Source organism: Pyrus communis, chromosome 14 (genome assembly GCF_041283825.1).
Source record: "Pyrus communis isolate YQ-2024b chromosome 14, ASM4128382v1, whole genome shotgun sequence".
In the NCBI taxonomy this organism is placed as follows: Eukaryota; Viridiplantae; Streptophyta; class Magnoliopsida; order Rosales; family Rosaceae; genus Pyrus; species Pyrus communis.
In genome coordinates, this window is record NC_142578.1 from 6,966,660 (window position 1) to 6,990,705 (window position 24,046).

The window sequence follows — 24,046 nt, forward strand, 5'->3', positions numbered from 1 at the left end:
GGGATAAAACTCCAACGGCCAAAGCTCTTCCCCCGCCTCTCTTCCCCCTCAATTCCTTTTTCTCCCTCGCACCGCCACACCTCACCACTGTTAACAAACCCCAAATTCAATTGAAGGTCATATGTGCTCTAAGTCTAATTTATTTTTTTCACTATCCCTTACTCTTTTAGCTTTTTATTCGACATCTCTTTCATCTTCTTTCTTCTTATTCATCTTTGATATTTCTCTCTCTATAATTCTTCCATAGTTATGAAAAAGATCTCTGCAACCAAAAGACATTAGTTTGGACGACCCCTCTATTTGTTGTTTCATTAACATCTATTGAGATTTTAAGGTCGAGGGACTTGCAATTATAGGATGTGGCGATGCTACGGTTGATTTTGGAGAGTGTAAGGTGATGGACCAGCAATTGGGGGTTGTGGGTTGAGTGGGTTATGGCAATGTTGGTGGTGATTTTGAGGTGGGGTTGAATTTAATTTGGAATTTGGGGAGTTGGTGATTCGAAGTTGAGAGCTTTGAAGTAAGGGAGAAAAGAAGAGTTGAGGGGAAAAGAGGAAGGATAAGTGATTTTGGCCGTTGGATTTGTATCAATGGATGAGATCCCATATGACATTCATAGAGAAAGAAAGAGAGAGAATGATAGAAGAGTCAAATTCTAACTATTTATAATGATTTAAAGTCTATGTGGCATTCATCATTGACTTATGCCTAATTAATAAAACTATACCATTGATTAAGTCCAAAAAAAAAAAAATTATTGATATATGGCTTAATAGTAAAGTTTTTATTGACTTTTGGCTAAATTACCTTATTAATTAATTCATCTTTGCTTAAATTCTATTAAAAAAATCATAAAAAGACATGAGGGTGCATAAAGTGCAAAAATTATTTTGCGTTTAATAATGATAATTATCTTTTCAAGATTAATTGAGGGTATAGTCCCAATTTTTTCACTTAAGAACTTGTAGTTATAATTTTGGCGCTTGAAATGCTCTAGTTACTAAGAATTCAATTAGGATGATATGTTAAATCAATAAACGAATCTTCACGGTTTTTAGACGTGATAAGAGTGCGAGAAATAAGCAAGTGGGAGACCAGCTAGTTTCTCTCTCTAGGGAAAAACTCTCTCTTTGCTGAAACACCAACCTAGTATTCTCCTTCGCAGCCGGCCCTAACCTTTGGCTTGGGTGTCGGTGGCAACCCACCCTTATATTCTTCTCCTTCCCTCTTTCTCATAGCCCGCTACACCCTTCCACTTTTCCTTCTCCTTCCCTCCCATCTCCTCTGCCATTTCCCTCTCTTCTTCCCCTCATTTTTCCTCTACCTTTTCCCTTTTTTCCTCCCCTCTCATCTCCTTTGACCCTTCCCTCTTACAGCTTCCCACTCCCTCTTCTTACTTTCCGTCTTCCTTGAGCTTGGTCTCAATAACCCTGAGCTTGTCTCAGATTTGGGCTTCATTCTCTTTATCCAACGTTTTTCGCGTGTTTTTATTGTTTTGTGTCTGTTAAATTTTCTTCCTCCCCCTCTTTAGCCGTGATATTCCATCTCCACCCCAATCATATGCTCGGATCTATGGGCTATAATCCAAAATTGGATATCAGATCCATTTCCCTCCTTCACTTCCCTTCCCCCAACCAGTGTGTCGGATCCCTATCGAGGCCCAGTGTTTTGTGGCCTCCGTCACAGGACAGGTATTCTACATACCTCTCAACCTCACTTTCTATTCATATGTACTTTGTTTGTATATATTTGCAGGGGTTCGTGAAGGGGATTTGGATTTGGTGCTACTTTCTTGGTTCGGAGTTTGGCTTCCTTCGAGGATGTGGCGGCGGCGATGGTGGCGATTTGGTTTATGTTGCTTCATATTAGGGTTTTTGTTGTTTGTTTTTTCTGACTACGAGTCTAAGTTTGTGTGGGTTCCCCGTTGTATCTTGGGTTGTAGCTCTTATTTTGCTTGGGCATTTTACTTTACCTACTGTTGTTTGTAGGAGACTTTTTAGTCTCTCTTTCTTGTACTAGTTTTTTAATTAAAGTAATTTTGTTTGACAAAAAAAAAAAAAAAAAACTTTATGCCCTAAAGTAACCTCAATATCAACAAGTACCATTGTTCTAAAAATCTCCGTCTAGAGCTGCCTAGGCCATGCCCCGATTAATGCCTAGGTGTTTCAAAATTAAGAACGAGTGCCTAGACCTATGTTGGCGCTCGCCTAGACCACCTAGGCACTCACCTAGCCCGCTCAGACCCGCCTAGGTTGCAACTCACTTAGGCAGAAAATATCTAACTTTCATTTTGCATTTTTTTCAATAAATTATAAGAGACTGGTTGAATACTTAAATGAACACACATTATATGTTTGTTCCCCATGTTTTCATTATGTTCTAATTTCATAATATATATCTCATTCTATTTTGTAGTTTATGATGAAATTATATATATTTTAAGTATAAACAGACACTTATTTACACGAAATATAATAGATTTAATTAAATCCGCCTAGTTTGCCTAGACCCCACCTAGCCGCCCAGGCGCTAGGCCCTAACCCACCGCCCGATTAGTGCCTAACGTTTTTTAGAACATTGACAAGTATTGAACTAAAAAGTTGGAATCGTAGTTTTCCATGACAATTCTCTAACCGGTGCTCCAAGGTCTAAAGGTAAGAGTGTCCTTTGTTCGTTGACATGTTTAGCACTTGATATAAATTTCAATTTTCGTTTATAAGTGCAACATATTATTCTTGTGTGAGGATGTGTAAGAAATTTCTCACGTCAAAGTTTATAAAGAGTCGAGCTACTCACTATGTTATAAATTGTTTCTTTTAGTGAAATCTCAATTGCTTTCATGGTACCAAAATATATTGTCCATGTGTGAAGCTCACTAGTCACATATACTCCACGTCATTCAATTTGTGTTGTTCACGTTTTAGATTTGAAAATTCGTCACACAATGGGAGAGAAAGGGGAGGTTTTTTTGAGGGGGGGGGGGAGCGAGGATGGGAAGAAACTTCCCCTATTTAATATTTTATGTGCTTATAAAGAGTTAAGTTTAAACAAATGTTGAGAACTTCAACTTGAACAAAGTATAGATTTAAAAGTCAATAATAAAAAATTTACATTACTTAAATGTATTTTTTAATTTATATATATATTCATATGAATTATATCTAATAATTAGATGATAATTGTATTAATAAGTATTGTAATCAATCACCGGCTTTATATATATTTTTTTTTATTAATTTTTTATAAAAAAAAAAGAAAACCACGTTATATTAATTTTTCAGAACTAAAAGATCGGGCTGCCGTGTGAATCGTGATCACAGGAAAGATGGCTAATATAACGTAGGAGCCACATTTCGTGCGCGCTTTAACTCATTGACTCTGAATCTCGGATGTCGATTGCAATTTTGCTATTGGAGGGGAGGCATCTTTCATGACTCGAGCATAAAGTACATGTAACAGAAGCTGTGAACTGTGAAGACTTTCATTTTTGATCCGGTATAATAATCCCACCCTATCTTGTATTAAAAAATACCCTTCTTTCAATTTCCGATGATTATTCAACAAAATAAAAAATAAAAAAATTTGCATTATTCAACAAAAACCAATTAATCACTGTACTTTAATTGAATTACTAATGTATCTGGCCGGAATTTTTCTCAATATTCAGCAGGTATGTCCTTACCTCATCATGTTATGGAAGGGTGAACATTTTAGTGAGTTTATCGACCAATCCGACTAATATAACTAATAAAAAAGGGAAAGGGAGAGGGAGATTTGAATTATATTTTAAAATTGCGAGATAAAACTGATTTCGTTAAATTCTAATAATCTAAAATTCCAAAATCAAAACTAATATTGATTATGAAAGATTTTTGAATTAGCATTGGAATGCTTGTTTCCATTCACCCTTACACCCAACACAACCCGCCTAAGAACGGTTTGGGTAGGTTAGTTTAATTTACCCATTTTCTTGAGTGGAAATGGGTTTCAACTATGTCAACTCAAGTTTATTGGATTGGACAACATATAAAAGTCCAACCTGACCAATTCACCCGATGTCCACCGCTATCTCCCTCTCCCTCTCCCTCTTTTATTCTTTTATTTATTTTTGAGTAAATTATAGCAATAGTCCCTTAACTTTAACTCATTTCGAGAAATGGTCCCTCAACTAAAAATTCATTATCATTAATCCCTCAACTCATCAAAACGTCCAACTATGGTCATTTTCATTAACTTTATAGAATTATGTTAAAATGAGTTATGTTGGAATGATCATTGCTACAATTGGGTTAAAGTTGAGAGATCATTGCTCCAATTGAGTTAAAGTTGATGGACCATTTCTCCAGTTAGATCAAATTGAGTCACGTGCCATGCACGTGAGGCTAAATCAAGAAGCAAATATGGAAAGTCAAATAAGAAAAATTGTATTAACGGTCCCTCAACTTTAATCTAGCTGGATAAATGGTCCACTTTAACTCAATTGGAGCAGTGGTTTCTCAACTTTAACCCAATTGTAGCAATGGTCATTCCAACATAACTCATTTTAACATAATTCTGACAGAGTTGACGAAAAGAACTATAGTTATACGTTTTGATGAGTTGAAGAACCTATGGTAATGCATTTTTAGTTAAGGAACCATTGCTCCAATTTAATTAAAGTTGAGGGACTATTGCTACAGTTTATTCTCTTTTTGTGTGTGTAAACTAATGTATTATTCAATATCAGTTACATAAAAAAGTTTCGGAGCTTAATGACTTATATATGACTTTAGGTACTATATGTTTGAATCTGCAGCCTACCAACGTGATACTTTCCTTCTTTAATTGGTCCAAGTGGAGGAGAGGCGTAGGTATCGAATTTTCAATGCACTTAAGTAGTGATTAGGGCTGAATTTGGAATTTGTGTTTGATAGCAAGTGGAATGTAATGGAAAATCATGGCAAACCTACAAAGGGATGTAATCATGCGACCAATATTGGTAATCCGTAGGCTCATAACTTTTTACCAAAACTATTTCAAAACTTCAAAGTTCTGTTCACGCATGTAGCGTAATTTTTATTATACATTTTCAGCCTGGTATCAGAAGAAGTCTCGATCAAACACCTAATTAACTAGTCAAAATTTTAATTCATTTCAAATTACCAATATTTACCAATACTTAAAAGTTAGGACAGCTCTGTATTATCATAAGCTAAGTGGTTGTCTCCTAATTTTAAAAACAATCTGGCCACCAGGCGTGGTGATGAGTGACTGATATCTATCATACATTCCAAACCAGTGCATCATGTTAATTAATAATTATCTATCACACTTCAGACAGATTTTTTATTTTTTATTTTTGAACAAACAGACAGATTAATTAACTCTCAATAATCATAACTATTTTCAAGTCCGATTTCTATATTTTTTTTTTTTTTTTTTGAAGAGTACGCTATTCAATCGTGGATTAGATATATAAATGAATTAACAATATACATGAATTATTATATCTTATTACACATATTACACAAAGACATGGTCAGAACATAATTATATAATGAAAGTGCATAATGAATTATATGGGGCAAAAAGATTACTATAATCATGAAGAATTATTATGTGGAATAATAAGTAATTGTCACTACTTAATTAAATGATTAACATGATAAGATATGTCTTGACGGTACTTTTTGCTCACAGAATCCCATTTCCTGTGAAGATTCATGTACCAGGCTATATATTATTGTACTTTAATTAAGAATCTTTTTATATTTAGGAAGCATAACAAGAGAATAATCAGAGAATACTTTATTAAGTCCTAATCACCTTCCTAATCTCTTCTCTTGATCGATTACGGCGGAAGCTAACTTGTTGCTTGGTTGCGTCAAACAAGTGTGCGTGTGTGTGTGTATCTCTCTCTCTCTCTCTCTCCCCACTTTCTGTGGCTCCGCTGTCTGCATGCATATGTATAATGGGAACTTGTGCACTAGTTTTGATTCTATATCCATTCCTCTTATTTGGTTACTGTTTGGGGCCGAAATAATATTGTTGGGCCGAGCATAAGGTTGTGCTCGGCTCAAAGCTGTGTCAAATACTATGGGCTGCTTGATAGATTCCGGACCAGTTAGCAGGGTCGGTCGAGTCCTATCCTAAGAAGGAGTAGTCCAGATAAATAAAAAGGGTCGGGGAAGTCTTGGTGCAACCAGGATTCTTGGCCAGCGAGGAATAAAGCCTCGAAAGGGGGGAAAGTTCAAAGTCCTAATGGAGTAGGGTTGTTCGAAGTAAAGTTGGAACGGGACAATGACTCGCAATCCAGATAGGGGTTCGATTCGGTCTCAAGGAGTGGGTGCTATAAATACAAGAAATCATGCAACAAAAAAGGGACCTTCAATTCAACACACAACTGCCCTGCGCAAAACCTCTCAAACATCTTGAGATCTTTTATTTTCTTTTTCCGCCAACACATCTTCAGTTTGGATAAACAACACTGTGAAGGCAACCGACGAACATCTTCAGTTTGGATAAACAGCACTGTCGCCGTAGAATCAGCCGACCAAGGAGCATCTTCAGTTTGGATAAACAACACTGTGTCGAGCCCGACTGGTTACCTATCCAAGTCTTGGCCGAGGAGGGTTTTCGAATCCTTATTGGCAGGGATCATCTTATCAGCCTTCTCGGTGAAGTAAGGTGTCACGAGTTACGACATTCGGCGTATCGGACGCTGAGTGATTTTATGATTGAGTATTCACAAGTGAGTTTTAGAGTTCGGCATTCTGACGGCCGAACCACGTTCACTGTCAAGACATACATCACCTTTGAATATTTGTGTCCGTATAGTCTAGTGTCGATTCGACGTGCTTATACTCTTACGAATATAATCACGGTGACCGAATTAAGCACCGACGATTTGTGAACTTCGTAGAACTAGCAGCCTCGTCTTCAGGCTCTAGAACCCAAAGATCGAGAGTGTTCCTTCCTCGGTCGCAGTCGCAAGATTAAGAAGTCAGCAACGCGCTCAACGCAACAACAACGAATTTTACTCCTTGGCCGAGCTCGGCCGACGAGTTGGCACGCCCCGCATTCAACCGAAGGATTTAGTTAGCCGATTAGTTATTCGGCCTGCGCGCCATGTAGGCTTTGTAATTTATAGGGTCAACAGTTACTCATTGAACCCTTTTCAGTTGTGTTTCACAAATTGGACTTTAATTTAATTTTTGGTAGATAACCATTCGTCCTACAATTCAAGTGGTTGAGGAATCGATTAATAATTATATCAATTTTATACATTTCTTCATGTGCGAACTCTCATTTTATGCATGGAGTGCAAACTCGTTTATATATGCATGGAGAGTCAACTTTACATTGCACCCTGTAGATCAACAACTAAGTGAGAAACAAGAATTAAAATCAAGAGCTTTTATAAATAAGGTTATAATACTACATTACGCTTAAAAGCTCAAATTGTCAAAGAATGAACAACAATAAGTCATGCAAATTTTCATTATTTATAAGACATTCACTCTTTAACCGATTGCATTGCAATGAGTTAAACTTTCAGTTGAATAGTGGTGGTATCTTTCTAACTTATCATCTCTTAGATTCAGTTAAGGGTCTAGGATATTCATGAATGTGATCAAGCAGCACTTAGACTTTAGACAAGAAAAAACATAGTGGAGAACCTTTAGGTACTGAAGTGTCACAAATTCTAACTCTTCCTTAATAACTGATATAACAAAAACGCCACATGGCATTATTCTAGGAGTTGAGTTTGTTAATATAGTTAGAAGGGTATCATTGTAATTGGAATATATGGCTATATAAGGGATTGTGTAGCTATCATTTCCTTAAGTTCAGTTGTATAGATTTTCTCTAATTCATCAATACAATCTCTTTTATTTCTCTCTACCAATTCTTTCTCTTCCTCTGTACCAATTCTTCATCTTTTGCAATGTAGTTAACATTCCTTTCATATTCCTCATTGTACCCCAAAAACCATACTTGGAGCTGCAGGTAGATATTTTGTTTTTTGCTAGGCAGGTAGATATTTTGTTCGAGTCCCACAATTCATAGTTTCTACCAAATAATGAAAAGAAACATACAAAATCCAACTCCCACTTCTTCAAACCCAAAAGTGAAATGACCCCTTGGTCAATCTAGTGACCGATATGATGGTTCATATTGATCGAGATTTTAATACTAAGGGGACATTCATTATTTTCATTCACTTGAACTTGTTTGAGCCTATGCTATAAGGCAGTTGCCGCAATTCCATGTCCCGCATTCCCATGAAATCACTTTGGCTTTGTTGGATTTTCATAGTTATGCATATACAATGAGAGGGTACCGTATGGAATTTTTTGAGCACTAATTGTTTGATGTTGAGAGAAATTCGCACGATTAGTCAGTAAGAAAAAATCTCTATATGACCAATCATCACAAGCCACATAGATAGTAGACGCGACATACCTAAAACTAGTACAAACTAAAAGACCAATGTCACATCAACATGCTGAAGTGAGACATCACAAACTCGCTAAGCATAATCATAACATCACAAAACATTATAAAGTAAGGAAGTTTTAGTGGTAAGGGTTTGACTATATTATACTGATCAAGGTAAAGTTTTAATAATTCATGTTGTGTTGAGTAGAAGATACTCAAAATGATTCTCAAAATTATTCATGTTGTGTTGATGAAGGTAAAGTTTTAGCGAGGTTGAGAATGCTGTGTTTCAAATGGGGGGAATGAAAGCACCTAGGCCTGACAGATTTCAAGGAATATTCTATCAATGCTATTGGGATGTAATCTTGCAGGAGGTAAAAGGAATTGTCAATGATTTTATGAATAGGGAGGTTAGCCCTAAAAAATTAAATTCTAAACAGATTGTCTTGCTGATCCCCAAAGTTCCGAACCCGGAGACCGATTCTCAATTCAGCCTCATTAGTCATTACCCTGTGCAACTTCTCTTATAAGGTACTTTCTAAAGTCCTTGCCAATCGACTTAAACCCCTCTTACCGAATTTAATTTCTCAAATGCAGAATGCTTTTGTAACAGGCCGACAAATTCAAGATAATATCATGATAGCCCATGAGATTTTCCATTTTATGAAACTAAGAAGAGCTAAAAGAAAGTTTGAGTTAGGAATAAAGCTGGATATGAATAAGGCATATGACCATGTGAAGACTTTCTGGAGGAGATTATGGTCAAGATGGGGTTTGACAGAAGATGGATTGATTTAATCATGAAGTGTGTTGTTACGGTTGATTTTTTTGTCATAATCAATGGCAAGCTTGGCAAAAAATTTCTCCCTTCCAATAAGCTTTGACAAGGGGATCCTCTATCACCTTATCTATTCTTGTTTGGAAGTGATGTTCTTTCTCTGCTCATTCAAAAAGCTGTGGATTTGAATTGTGTTAAAGGAATAGAAATTAGATCAAATAGTCCAAGCATTTCGCATATGTTCTTTGCGGATGATACTTTGATTTTCCTCCAGGCCAATCAACAAAATTGCAGGAACATTGTTAAGATTTTAAATGCTTATTATGCTGCTTCGGGCTAGCAAGTTAGCCTCAATAAATCAAGCGTTTATTTCAGTGCCAATACCCTAAGAAATGTAATGGAGGAGATGGGTGAAATTCTGGGAATGCCAGTTGTAGATAATCCTGGAACTTATCTGGGTCTACCAACAATTTGGGGTAAGTCAAACCGCCAAGCTTTGGGATATATTAAAGATCATTTATTGAGGAAAATTCAGGGTTGGAAACAAAAGCTTCTGTCACATGCGGGCAAGGAAGTGCTTATCAAAGCTGTACCAGTTTACCCAATGAATATTTTAAAATTTCCTGCAAATATTTGCAAGCAATTTGACTCTCTTTTAGCTGGGTTTTGGTGGGGTCAAAATAATGATGATAAAAAGATTCATTGGGTTAGCTGGGAATTAGGCTTGTTGAAACAAGATGGAGGTTTGGGGTTCAGAAATTTACAAGAGTTTAATGTTTCATTGGCTAAACAATGCTAGAGAATGGTGATGGAACCAAATTCTTTGTGGGTTAGATTTATGAAAGCAAGATACTTCCCAAATTCTTCATTTTTGGAAGCTAAAAAAGGAAGCGGAGCTTCGTGGGCATGGGCAAGCTTACTGAAAGGGAGAGAGATTTTATTTAGAGGTGCACAATGGTAGGTGATGAGTGGTAATAATATAAGGCTATTGGTGGACAGATGGGTTCCTTCCCTGCCGAATGACCATCCCAATCCATGTGAGGCTTCTAATATAAATTTGAATCAAAGTGTTGCTTCCATAATTTGGCCTTCTTCTCAAGAATGGGATCTTTATCCCATTAGTTCTTGTATATTGCAAAGGGAGATCAATGATATAAAAGAAATACAAATTGGGGACCCTTCTTGCAATGATAGACTTATTTGGCCTTTGGAGAAAAGTGGTATTTACATGGTAAAATCGGGTTATCATTGGATCATAGCAAGGAGTCTCCTAATAGAAATCAGTGGTCCTCCTCACTATCAACAATCAATAGTCAAGTCTGGGAAAGTATTTGGAAGTTGGAAACCCCTCATAAGATTCAAACTTTTATGTGGAGAGTTCTTCATAGAGCTCTAGCCACAAGGTTGGATATTTTCAAGAGACATGTTGCTACGCACTACTACAATATTAGCTTTAGGTGGCGGATATTAGAAAAATCCTGTCAGATAAATTATATCCGACACATCATTTAATTAGTGACGGATATTAGAAAAATCCTGTCGATTATATCCGACATAAATTTCTGGCGGATATTTAATGGCGGATATCAAAAAACTCTTGTCGGTTATAACCGACAGTATTTTTTAATCCTTTTTTTAAATACTTTTGACAGATCCTGACGGTTTTTAAGTTCATGGTGGTGGTTATAACTGACAGAAATTGATTATTTTATTATTTTACTTTCTGGCGGTTATTATTTTAGTATTCTGGCGGTTATAACCGACAGAAATGAAAATTTTATTATTTAAAATGTTATATTGATTAAAATAAATAAATAAACACATATTTAAAATTTTTTTTTTCACTCATGACCCTAAAGTCTAATGAACCCAATTTCCACGAGCCATAAATTTTCTGAGAGAATAATAACAACAGATTACAATATGAAACTCTATCATTTTTGTAATAAGGATTATGCTCTCTCATAGGCAAGCAACAAGATACAAAGAAATTCAAACAATTTTTTTCAATGCGCCACAAAGCACATTGTCTGACACATAAACATACATGAACATCTAGTGTACTCTATCATGTCTGATTTTATTATTTTAAAATGTTATATTGATTAAAAATAAATAAATAAACACATGTTTTAATTTATTTTTTTTTCACTCATGGCCCTGTCGGATATAACCGGCACGAACAAAGCAAAATTTTGATGGCAGCCAGAATAATCTCTGAATGTATTTTTTTTGCAATTTTTTACACATGCTATCTCGAAGTATATACAAACATATTTGACGGTTGGATCGTTGAAACTAGTTTCGTAGAATGCATATGCTATCAAATTGATAGATTTAACAAACACCTAAGAGTTAATGTTATACTTCCATTAAGTATAAAATAAGATTTATCCACTAGTGTAAATATTTTAAATTGAAGATCGAATTCAATCATTGCACTCTTATAGGGTCGAAGAGTGTAGCTGTAAAAAATCATCAAAATCGGAGCTAAAATAACTGTTAAATTGTGATTTTTTGTTTATAACTATCGAAAACTTTTGCTCCGTTACCTAATCTCTGAATGTTTGTTTTTTGCCATTTTTTACGTATGCGATCTCGGAGTGTGTATAAACAAGTTTGACGGTTGGATTGTTGAAAAACGTTTCGTAGAATGCGTATCGCATCAAAACGGTAGATTAAACAAACACTTAGAGTTAATGTTATACTTTCCCATCAAGTATAAAATAAGATTTTGTGGTATCCAATAGTGTAAATATTTTAAATTGAATATCAAATTCATTCAATGCAAGAATAGGGTCGAGAAGTGTAGCTGTAAAAAATCATCAAAATCGGAGCTAAAATAACCGTTAAATTGTGATTTTTCGTTTATAACCGTCGAAAACTTTTGTTCTGTTACGTAATCTCTGAATGTTTGTTTTTTACGATTTTTTACGTATGCAATCTCGGAGTGTGTACAAACAAATTTGTGGTATCCACTAATGTAAATATTTTAAATTGAAAATCAAATTTATTCATTGCATTCTTATAGGGTCGAGGAGTGTAGCTGTAAAAAAATCATTAAAATTGGAGCTAAAATAACCGTTAAATTGTGAATTTTCGTTTATAACAGTCGAAAACTTTTGTTCCATTACGTAATCTTTGAATGTTTGTTTTTAACGATTTTTTACGTATGCAATCTCGGAGTATGTACAAATAAATTTGATAGTTGGATTGTTGAAAAAAGTTTCGTAGAATGCATATCGAGTCAAAACGGTAGATTAAAAAAACACTTAGAGTTAATGTTATACTTCCTCATCAAGTATAAAATAAGATTTTGTATCCACTAGTGTAAATATTTTAAATTGAAGATCGAATTCTTTCAATGCATTCTTATAGGGTTGAGGAGTGTAGTTGTAAAAAATCATCAAAATCGGAGCTAAAGTAACTGTTAAATTGTGATTTTTCGTTTATAACCGTCGAAAACTTTTGTTCTGTTACCTAATCTCTTAATGTTTTTTTTTTTTTTTGTGATTTTTTACATATGTGATCTCGGAGTATGTACAAACAAGTTTGACGGTTGGATCGTTGAAAAACGCTTCGTAGAATGCGTATCGCATCAAAACAGTAGATTAAACAAACACTTAAGAGTTAATGTTATACTTCCATTAAGTATGAAATAAGATTTTGTGGTATCCACTAGTGTAAATATTTTAAATTGAAGATCAAATTTATTCATTACATTCTTATAGGATCAAGGAGTAGAGCTATAAAAAAAACGTTAAAATCGAAGCTAAAATAATCGTTAAATTGTAAATTTTCGTTATAACCGCCGAAAACTTTTGTTCCGTTACGTAATCTCTGAATGTTTGTTTTTTACGATTTTTTACACATGCAATCTTGTAGTATTTACAAACAAGTTTGACGGTTAGATCATGGAAACTAGTTTCGTAGAATGCATAAATTTGCCTAAATTTTGAAGTGGGAAAAGTAATTTGTGCTAAATTTTTATTTATGTTTTTCAACTATTGATTAGACAATATTTAGTTTGTGCGATGACATTTTCATTGTACCATTCTCTTTTTGTTTCTTTATCGCATAGTTTACATGGATTATTATCTATTAAACCAAAAATGAAAAAATTATCTATTAAACCAAACAATTATTTATTTAATTTTTAAAAACATATTCTATTTAAATACTTATTATTTATTTATTTATTAAACCCAACGATGATTATTTTATTTTTTTTAAATCGTAACAAAATTTTGTTTGGGGGGGGGGGGAATTTAAAATTTTGGAGGAAAATTTAAAATTTTCAAAGGGAATTTTGGGGGGATTTTTGCCGCCATTTTGTTTCTGTCGGATATAACCGACATTAATGAAAAGTTTATGTCGGTTTTTATTTTAAAAAAATGTTTCTGTTGGTTTTAACCTACAATAATGAAAATTTTCACAATATAACCCCTCCATCTCTTCCTTGCTCTGGTGCTTCTCCCTTCCCCCTTTTCTCCTCTCCTCATTTTCTTTGTCAACACAAGCTCATTTTCTTTGGCATTAGTCTCAAGCTTTGATTCCACAGAAGGGGATATACTATTTTCAGCTTCCGCAACAACACCATCTGCATGAGACTTTGAGCTTTCAGATTGCAGCTTGGTATTGCCTCCATCTAATTTTTTTCTTGCTGTTCTTAAGGGATTTAAGAGGTGTCCCAAGTCCCTCAACCTTCAACTCATTTTTAGCCTTCTCGTTTGACGGTTTCTTATCTTTGTCTGCATTCTTTTGGTCTTGCAAGTGTTGTATCCAACAAGCTCCAAGTTCCCATCTCACAAAATTATCAGAATCTAGTTCCTCTTTCTCAAGCTTAGCAAGACTTTCTTCTAACACCCCCTCAACAAAAACACACGAGGCTGAAAGATATTTGTGTTCCAGAATTTGCATATGTGATGCCGGTTTATTCAGCTCTGAAGGTATTGTCTTGTGAAGTAGTAATCTTAAACTGCAAAAAACAAGATACTAGTTAGGCTCTTATACTGAAAACTCCATGACAAAAGGTTGGTAGCTTTACATAATACTCACTGACATTATTGCGTACCCATTGATATTAAGGGCATTAGCACCGTTGCTCCCTTGGCTAAGAATTTAAGGGCCCTGAGATTTTCGAGATCGAGCTTTGGCGAGGTTTCGGATGGTGAATGCAGGGGATATGGAAAATGCAGAATTTTTTTTTATTATTATTAATATATTTTATGTCGGTTTTATCCGACAAGAATGCTTTTATTTATTCATATAATAAATTCTGTCGGTTATATCCGACAGAAGTCTTGGCGGTTTATGTATTTTCTGTCGGTTTTAGAGTATTTTCTGTAGGAAAATTCATTTCCTGAAGCAGGCAATTCTGTCACTTATTATATCCGCCACTGCATCCATTTTTTATTGGATTTTACTTAAAATCCGACAGTAATATACGTTTTTTGTCGGTTTTTGGACCACCAGTTATAGATAATTTTGTAGTAGTGTGCCTCGCTAATCTGCCCCATTTGTAATGAGCAAGACGAATCTGTGGAGCATATGCTCTTGCTATGCCCATGGGTTGAACTTATCTGGTTTGGAGGACAACTTAACCACAAGGTGAATAAAAATGAAATTAATACTTTTGCCAATTGGTTGCATTCTTTAATTGGAACTAATATGGGGAACAAGCAGGAAAAGCACGATTAATGTCACAAGTAGCGTTCACTTGTTGGAATATTTGGAAAGAGAGATGCAATGCTATTTTCAATCAAAAAACTGTGTCACCATTGTAGGTTATTCAAAAGATCAATTGCGCCTATGCAGCTTTCATAGAGGCTACCAGAAGAACTCAAAGGGCTACAATTGGAATGCAGACAATTTCAAGTAACCATGGAAATCTTCATGGTAATTCTCAACCTACCTCTGTTTGGTATCTACTTGATCTTTCATTTTTCAAAATAAACGTGGATGCTAGCTGGAATGCAACAACTAAAAAAAGGCAATGTTGCAGTGGTGATTAGAGATTCAAATTGTAAGTTTGTTGCAGCTAGGAAATCAAACATAAAGGCTTCAAGGGTTCAAGTGGCAGAAGCAATGGCAATCTTGGAGGGGTGTATGCTGGCTAAACAAATGGAGTTAGACAAAGTACTCAAAGGAGTTAATTTTATGCTTAAATAACTCCATATCCATTGGTAGATGGGAGACTTTTCCGGTTCTAAGGAAAATTATGCAAATGAAGGAATCTTTCCAGCTTTGTCGATGGTCCTAGGTCCCTAGATCATCAAACATGGTGGTTAATTGGTTAGCGTCTTTCAAGAATTCGAAGATGAGCGATTCTACATGGGTCGATAGACCTCCATCTTTGATTGTTCATATCCTAAACAAAGATGGACTACCTTACCCACCTTAAGTCTTGTTTTTGTTCGAGTGGTAATGGGTGACACAGTGTTGTTGTTTTGTGTCGGCCCTCTGATCCCTTTATCACTCGTGTTGTTTCCTCTATATTTTTGTTGCCTTGTTAGTCCTCTGAGTGAGCTTTTTTGTATTATTTGACTTTGCTCTGGTTATATAAATCCAGTTTACCAAAAAAAAGACATTTTGGGAAGGAAGGTCCATGCATCCTTCTCTTTCCCTTTTTTTTTTTTTTTTTTTTTTTTTTTTGGCCTTTTTCCATATTTTATCTGCTTTCTTTTCAATGAAAGTGGACTTGATCAAATATATGATGAAGCAAAGCAACACCAACAGTTCTCACAAGAAGTTTCTGCATTGTGCACGCACAGTCAATCGAGTCTCTTTCCCTTACCAGTCGGTCACTGTATATGTCTGAAGTTTTCGAAAGGTAGCATATTTGATGGGACAAATAAATCTCATCTGTACCTATTTTTTCAGTTAAAATCAAACGGAGAGATGGGCTACTTTTTTTTTTTTCATTGAACCATAATTAGTCACATTATGATTGTAGTCTTAGAGTGAGAATCCTCGCCAGATCCTCTTTGTTAGGATCTCCAAAATCTTCAAATCAAATTATTTTATCGTATATCGTGCGGTCAGAAATTATTGTAAATTTTTTTATTTAAAATTGAATATAAACAGTATCTAATGAAAACTGAATGCACGATATACGATAAACGAATGTAATTGGAAGATATTCGGGATCCTCACAAAAAGGATTCAGCGAGGATCCTCTCTCATAGTCTTATCCCTTTAATTTCGATTAAAATACAACTTAAAATCACATTATTCGGTTATTTATATCTCCCCTTTTTCTTTGCGTTAGAGGATTTTTGTTTGTAGATCAACTATACGATGAATTGTAATACCTAAACATCTGTTTTTACGAGTCTTGACTTAGCTACTAATGAGTTGTAGGGTCGGTTTAGACAACTAGAGTGTGCATGGGATTACCTTTTAGTTGCAATTACCTCATCTTATTAGGGTTACGGAGAAAAACACCCCAATGGATATAAGATTGAATTCATGATGATCTTTAGTCCTAACATTTTCTCTCTCCTCTCCCCATACAAATTTTAGAAAAACTTGTGTAACGGAACTCGGGTCACATAGCTCTCATAAAATTAAAACATAAGACTCGTGTATTGTTCTCTTAGGCCCTATACTGGTCTCGCAAGTGTGATGACTCCCCTAAAACGACAATCCTACTAAAGTATATCACGACTTTAGGAGCTCATGGTATTTTAGGTTATTCACTTAATTATTCTTGTTCTTTTGCCAATTAAAGAGGACTTCCCTAGGCTTTAGACCAACTCCAACAATGGCTTATAACCTAAAATTTCTCTTCCCCCCCCCCCCAAAAAAAAACCCACTCTAACCCATGTGCTAAACAAAACCTAAAACCCAAAACTCAAAAGAAGGCCAAATACCGGCCCGTCTTTAGGCCAAAAGTCATTATGGGCCCTACCTGTTGTGAGTGAAACACGGGTTGTGAAGCCCAGTTCCCTTTCCCTGACTCGCCCACGCGCTGCACGCGCGAGCACTTCAGCCCAGCCGACAGCCCCACATGGGGGTGTTCCCTCAGCAATCAATCCAAAAAGCAGCCCAACGGCTAATTTTTATAATCCAACGGTCACGTTAAACTGGGCCGTTGGTTAATCCAACGGTCCAGGTTCAAATTTTTTTTTTTTTAGTTTTATATTTATGTATTTATTGAATCCAACCTTAGATCAAATATAATTAAATATAACGGTAAAAGAAAAGAACTAACGGTCCAAATTTAAATCCAACGGCTAGAATAATTTTAAAAAATTATTTAACTTAAAATTCAACCAAAAACTCTATAAATACCTATGTATTTGTTCAAACATCCACACAAAACTCACTTTTCTCCTACAATTCTTCCAATTTTTCTTTATACCATTTATTCTCATTTCCAGAATTTTCAAGATGGCAAAAGAGCATGTTAGAGGTCGTAATTGGACCTTTGACGAAGATATTGCTTTATGTTTGGCATGGATTTCGATTAGCGAAGATGGTGCCGTCGGCACCAATCAAAATAGAAAGGTTTTATGGGGTAAAATCGTTGATAAGTTCCATGAAAACTCCAACACTGGTCGAAGGGAAGTTGGTGGTGTTTATGATCGGTGGAAGATTATCAACAAAGCGTGCACTTTGTGGAAAGGAAGCTTGGAGAGAGCCATGGTTGACATGCCTAGTGGAAGGGGCGCCTCAGAAATTGTGAGTTTATTTGTTGATATTTTAGTTGTCATGTACATAATAGTATTTTGCAACTAATTGTTTTTATGTATTTGTTGCATAGGGTGACAAAGCAATGACAATTTACAAGACAAGAACTACACCAAAAAATCAAGCTTTTAAGTTGCATCACGCTTGAAACATCCTCATGGATTGTCCGAGGTGGGGAACCGATGCGAACCAACAATGTAGAAGATTATTTCATAATGAAGCCCCACCCCCAAATGATGTCAATGAAGGTGTGAATTTTGCCGACAATGAAGGTGTCGAGCAAATGACCCCAACTTCTTCTTTTGCAAGGCCCCCGGGTAGAGATAAACAAAAGGAAGCAAAGAGAAAAGGGAAGTCCCAAGATTCGACACGTGCACAATTTGCTAGCGAAATGGCAATAATGAACTAAAACCAGTGTCGTCGGCAAGAAGAATCGGCCCAAATGCTTTTGGCCATGAAGGAAGAAGGGGATAGGGAGCAAGAAAGGTAAGAAACTAATTTGATAATGGAGGACCTCGACAAATACACTCCAGAGAGGAAGAGATACTTACGTGGTAAGCAAAAGGAAATTTTACGAAGGAATGCCACAAGAAGTATATTTCAAGATGATGATTCATCTCAAGACTGTCACCCAAGTCCATCACCAAGTCAAGATGGTGGATATCATTATTAAGTTTATGTAGTCTATGAGTTTTCGATTGTATTAAGTTTATATGGTTTATTAGTTGTCTTTTTTATTTTTTAAGTTTATGTGGTTTATTAAATGTCGTTGGTATTAAGTTTATGTGGTATATCTTGATTTTCATGTATTGATTTAGTGATTTTTCAAAATTTATCGGAATTTAAATATTTTTAGGTTAAAATGTTCATAAAATTAATTTAGGATAGTCTACATAATTTTTTTTTTTTTTTTAAAAAGTTAATTTAAAAAAAAATAGCCTTAATTCATTATTTGATAATCTGGGGCTAAACTTTTAAGCTAGAATGGTTGGAGTAGAAAAACTGTTTCTGGGCTAAATATTTTTAGATTTTAGGTTATCATTGGAGATTATGTTATGTTCAGATTATTAACTTAATTATTCTTGTTCCTTTTTCTGTCAAGGGAGGCCGGGCTAGTCCGAATGGACACTAACAACCCTCTTCTTGCAGTCAGTACAGTCAATACAAATTCTATATATACTAAAACCCAAACTCCTAGTTACTGTTCGTGGACAGTGGAGTGGCGAAAATGCCCTCCAAAATTTTTTCGCTCAACGTTTTCCTTCAGCTTTCTACAGTGCAAGGACGATTCTGCCCTTGGTAACCACGCGTCTGTCATCGGTGGCTCTTCCGCTCCATTTCTTCCCGGCCTTTTGTTTGGGTTCCCTTCTCTCTCTTCATTTTCAGCTTTTCCTTATTTTGTTTGACTCCTGCTCTCCCCGTCTCCCTCCTCGCCTCACTCTTCTCTGCACCAAGCAGCTCGATTTAGGGCTTCACCATTTCTCTTCGAATCAAGGTCTCTATTTTCTCTCCCTATTCTCCCAATCTAGGTTTCCCTCTCTCTGTGTAAAAGCCCTAGATCTCGCCACTACCAGAAAGTCGAAGCTCGACCCTTCGAGCTTCCATCCGCCTTGCCGTTCGCCTCCTCTCGGCGCCTCCACCTAAACCCCTCTGGTAAATTTCCCAACTTTTCCCCCAATTCTTTTTTTTCTCTCTATTTCTGCGCATTCGAAAGGTTTCAGATTTTCGCCTTCTTAAGCTTATGTTTCTGAAAGGACCTTGATTTTGTGTTTAATTCGGGTTTTTGCGTCGTGAATTTTGAATTTTATGTATAATTTGGGTTTTTACATTGTGAATTTTGAATCTTTAGCCTGATTATGCTGTAATTAATTTTAATGTTGTGGGTTTGAGTGAATTCTGCACCTTTTCTTTTCGTTCTTTAATTTTTGAGTTCGATCTGTTAAATATGTGTGATTACTGGGTTTTTCTGATCTGTTAAAGATTGAGACTTTTGTTCTACCAAATTTGAGTTGCAGCAGAAGGAAGCTAGGAGGTGCAGCAACTGGAAGTCGGATTTCACTCCCGTGGCTGCAATTAGATCAAGTTTTGGCTGATTTGATCTGAGCACGCACAGATTGTTTTCGAGGTTTTTGACTCCTACCCTCCCAGAAACTTGAGGTACGAAAATTTCAAATTTTTTGGTGTTTTTTATTTATTTTCAGTGTTAATTTCTGATTAAATTATTAGTTTTGATAAACCTATTTAGAATCTGATCTGGGTTTTGCCTGGATTCCAGAGTAAAAACCTTGAAACTTGAAGGTATAAAAATTTCAATTTTTATTTATTTTCAGTGTTACTCTCTGATTAATATTATTCTGGGTTTTGCAGAAGTGCTATTCTTGCTGAAGACCTGCCATGTAAGTGATTTAATTTTTGCTTTTCGAATTTCTACTTTTCATGCATAATTATGAATATGAAGATGATTTGTGGTAATTTTTTTTTACTTAATCTCCAATTCAAAGTGGGTGATTGCAGATTGATTGATCTGTTTCTTCGTCGTCGATTCAGCTACTCTCCTAGCTTCATTGCAGAATGATGTGTTTGCTGCTGGTATGTTTTGCTATTGTTTCTCGCACTGGTAATTGTGTGTTTTGTGTGTTGATTTGGCATCTCAAGCATATACGGATTTCTATCAGTCTTTGAAGTTTGATTGATCTAAAACTATAATATATGTTTATATATATATATATATATATATATATATATATATATATATATATTCTCGAATAGGGATAGGATGTGAAACAGTGAGAGTATGTTTAGGGGTTAAAAAATTTTACTTCTCCCTGCAAGACAAAACATAAATTCCATTGCTGCAACTTCCATTGAAATTGCAATATCTACGATTAGATCATTGCTATATACAACTCTTAATTAGAAGCAGCAAATACAATTTTCAAATTTTGAGTCATGTTGCCTTTTCAAGCTTTCAATCATGCACTAATGATTCTGGAAAAGCAGTTGTGTCACTGTTTCTTTGAAATATCAGATATTCAATATAACAATGTAAACCTTGCTAATTAATGTTGTTTAAGTACTGATTGTTTCCTCGCTCACCTTGCCATTACCCTAGCGAGCTTCCTCTTGCCGTCTCCACAGCCCACTTCGCCCAGCTCGATTCATCGTCTCAACCACCACCTCAACATCGACCATGAGACCTTCCAGGTTCAATCTCTGTCTCTAGAAATTCAGTTTTTCCTTTCTTTTGATTTATTTTTAAATTTTAAATGTTTTTGTTGATGATTTGGTTTATTGAATTTGACAAAATCAGGTGTTAGATCAAAGTGTACCTTCAACCCTCGAGAAGGTGAACTAGGTGAAGGTCGTAAAAACGAGCATTTGTAAGTCCTATCAATCTTCAATTTTTAGTTTTCTTGCTTTGATTTTAGTTTTTTTATTGCTAAGTTTAACTATCAGTACCCACTACTAATATCTTGGTTTGTTAATTAAAAAATGTGTCCATTCGAATTGCAAAATCTGGAACATTTATTGAAGGAATTCTGATTTCAGCTTTATGGACTTTACAAATAGGAAGCGGAAGAAACAATAAGAAGTTCAAAATGATGCACTTGGCTCCCATTTTTGAGGTTACTACCATGAGCAGGTACAACAGGCAACTGGTCTGCTTAAGAAAAAAGATTTTTTTTTTTTTTCTTAATTTGATAAAAAGTTTGAATTTTAAATTATGGGTTGGATTTAGTTCTTCATTTAATTTGATGGTTTGAATTAAATGGAAGAAGTTTTCTTTCCTTAATGCATAAATTATTGATTGTTTTAGTTAAGATGCTAATTTTGCAGGTATTAACAAACCAGTTCAAGTTGTGCACTGGCTTTAAGCATGGTGGAGGCTGAGAATGTTGATGTGGTTGTGATTGTGGATGCTGACATGATTATCCGCAACCAGATTGTTCCTTTGGAATTTGGTGCTGAGAAAAGCAAGACTCTTGCATCATATTATGGGTATATTACTACTGCGCCTTTTTTCCTTTCATATAAATGATACTAGATATTGGTTAACCAGATTATATCAGCCAAGAGCATTATGTCGTGTAATTACCTATGATCGTTCGTGCCTTTAGCACGTGTATGTAGGCAATCTTTATATTATTAAGTGTGTGATACTAATCATTTTCTTTGTTTATTAGAGATTAAAAATGTAAGTGTACTAAACTGGAAGCTCAAATATTGAATAATATAATGAACACCCGAACACATGGTACAATTTGACACATTTTCGAGATTTTCTACATCTTTAACAATGTTTCAAACCCGCAGCAACGCGTGGTACAATTTGCTAGTATATAGCTAAAAGGCCTAAAGGGAGAAGATGGTTGTTGGAAAAGGGGGAGTTAGAAAATAGACGTGTCTTCAACCTCTGCCGAGAGAAGCACTTTCTTTGCGGGCCAAGAGGAGCACTTAGCAAGACATAGTACGTTTGTTTCTGCTAAATTCGTATTAAAAGACCATACAATCTCGACTGAAAAAAGAGGGAAATATTTACACAATGCTAATCATTGACAATTCCAGGAACTAGTGGTACAAAGGAAGCAAAGGTGCAAAGTTTGAGATGAAAAAGATGGTTAGATATCGTGAACGAAATGTGCAATATCGGACGAAACTCCCTGAACGAAATTTTGATCCAGCCTATCCTGCTGTCACACCACCATATCAGAAGAAATAAGTACAGGAAGAGTAAATAAATTCTAGTGATCACGGTTAACTAGGGCAGGGGTTTGTAAAGGAAAATGCAAGGGAGACCATGCTTTTAAAGAAGAAATTTAAGGGCTGGTTTGGTATTGCTGTGCTTTGAAAAAAAGCTGCTTCTGCTGTGCTGTGAGAATAAGCAGCTGTGAAATAAAGCAGCAGAGTATTTGGTAAACTTTTTTGTAAAAGTGCTTTTGAAAAAAAAAAAAAGCAGTATTAGAGTGTTTGGTAAACTTTTATGTAAAACAGATGTGAAAAAAAAGCCAGTTTTTCAAAGCTAGGTTTTGCAGCTTCTTGTTTTTGGCTTTTTTTCATCCAAAACTGTGAAAAAAAGCTGAAGCTGAGTGTTTACCAAACACAAAAATAGCTCCCAGCTTTTTTTGATAGCAGCTTTTTTCAGAATCACCTCAGTACCAAACCAGGTCTTAATCATTACCTGCCACATCATGCGGTCTACAAAAAATATGATTTAAGTAGAGGGCCTGCAGGAGCCAATTCCTAGTAGCTGCTAATCGTATACGTGAAACCATTTAGAGAAATAAAAGTAAGACTTAAAGAAAAAGTAAAGAGGGAATTGATGTTCTAGAATGTTTCTAATTACAAGATCATGATTCAAAACAGATGTTACTATGGACACACTTGTGTAAGCGTGTATAGATCTTAACAAAAGCATGTTACATGCATACCGAATACTGAAGCCAAAAGAAATGCTATCCAAACCCAAGGGCATCACCAATAGCTTTTGTCTCTGGTGTTTGCAGCAGATAGTAAGCCTACAAGGATTGCAAGTATCACCCGTTAAAACGCTGACAAAACCTTTTAATTTGTGTATCTACGTTCATTCAGGATTACTCAGGTTCTTTATTTTGGAACATTTTTTACACAACACAGGACAACAAAATTATCTCTATCTTAAGAAGGAAAGACGGAACAAGAAGCTCATTTACATGGAAAAAACAAAAAAACAGAAATATAGCACTAAAACGAAAGACTTTCTGTTTTGAATTTTGAGATTTTTGTAGTCATAACATATCTTAATTCCCTTAAGTTATATATACAACCCTGCAATTAAGGCCTTTGGCATAGCCTCACCTCCTCCCCATGAACAATAAGGGATGAAGGAAGTTTCAGGGTTCCATGCCCCGTAGATGCAATATTGAAGAAACCTTGCAGTGCATTTTGCAATCATTTGAACATAATAAGACATTAATTAATATCGTGTTCACATAAACCCACGGGGAATGTCAATGTTAACTGTTAACAATTTAAAGTGCTTGTACAAATTTTTAGTGATAAACTTGAATGTGGTTCCCCAGAATAGTTTATTAAGAGCACGGAAGCTTATCTGCATAAACAAAGCTTTATCTCGTACTAATTAGAAGAACATGCAAACAACGTAACAGATAGATC

At 35.5% G+C, this 24,046-nt stretch overlaps 1 long non-coding RNA gene across 4 annotated transcripts; it reads left to right on the forward strand.

The window, feature by feature from the left end:
- The first annotated feature begins 19,227 nt into the window (after positions 1-19,227).
- Positions 19,228-22,932, forward strand: LOC137713767 (uncharacterized). 4 transcript variants are annotated; one of them, XR_015955506.1, is made up of 9 exons: positions 19,228-19,546; positions 19,909-20,050; positions 20,261-20,289; positions 20,408-20,482; positions 21,006-21,097; positions 21,204-21,273; positions 21,428-21,536; positions 21,716-22,361; positions 22,460-22,932. It is a non-coding gene; the product is annotated as an uncharacterized LOC137713767 (long non-coding RNA). The 4 variants fall into 4 exon arrangements; XR_015955504.1 differs by having other exon boundaries at positions 19,229-19,546; positions 21,731-22,361; XR_015955505.1 differs by having other exon boundaries at positions 19,229-19,546; positions 21,464-21,536.
- The last annotated feature ends 1,114 nt before the right edge of the window (positions 22,933-24,046 follow it).